The sequence below is a fragment of the Gavialis gangeticus genome, unplaced genomic scaffold (genome assembly GCF_001723915.1).
Source record: "Gavialis gangeticus isolate Ggan-Ray unplaced genomic scaffold, GavGan_comp1, whole genome shotgun sequence".
Taxonomy (NCBI): domain Eukaryota; kingdom Metazoa; phylum Chordata; order Crocodylia; family Gavialidae; genus Gavialis; species Gavialis gangeticus.
Genome location: NW_017729022.1, coordinates 23,518,380 through 23,518,985, shown reverse-complemented (window position 1 = coordinate 23,518,985; position 606 = coordinate 23,518,380).

Below are 606 nucleotides of genomic sequence, written 5' to 3'. Positions count from 1 at the left end.
GGGGCGGGCAGGGGGTGGGCGATCCCGAGCTCCCGCCGCTGCCGCTGCTCGCTGCCACCGCCGCACCGGACGTCCTGGTGCTGCCAAAAAGAAGAGAAGGGGAGGAGGAGGTGGCGGCGCGGGGCTGGTGCGGGAGGAGGAGGAGGAGGAGGAGGGGGGATCTCCTCTCACAGTTTAGGACGGGTTAGTAACATGAAGCAGTGCAAGGGGGAAGAAAAGGAGGGAGAGAGGGAACCGCAGCCCTGGAGCCGCTGGGAGAGGGGACGCAAAGCAGGGGGGTCTCCCAAATTGAACGCAAGCGGTGGGTTTCGGATCAGGACCGATTCGAGATCAAACGCACTGAAAACGCAACTGGTGACACCGCAGGGCTCCCCGCAGCCAAGAAGCCGCCGGCATTGAAGCCCCCAATGTTAAAAAGAGAGAGAGAGAGAGAGAGAGACTCATTCAAAATTTAAAAGGCAAACTTGCGGGGAGACAGAGAGGGAGGGAGCTGCTCCGCGGCTCGTGCCTGGGATGTGAGCGGCTGAGGCTAGAATATTATGATGCGAGTCCTGCCCACGGACTCAGCTAGGATGAGTAAAGGGGAAGGGGGGGGGGGGGAAAAGA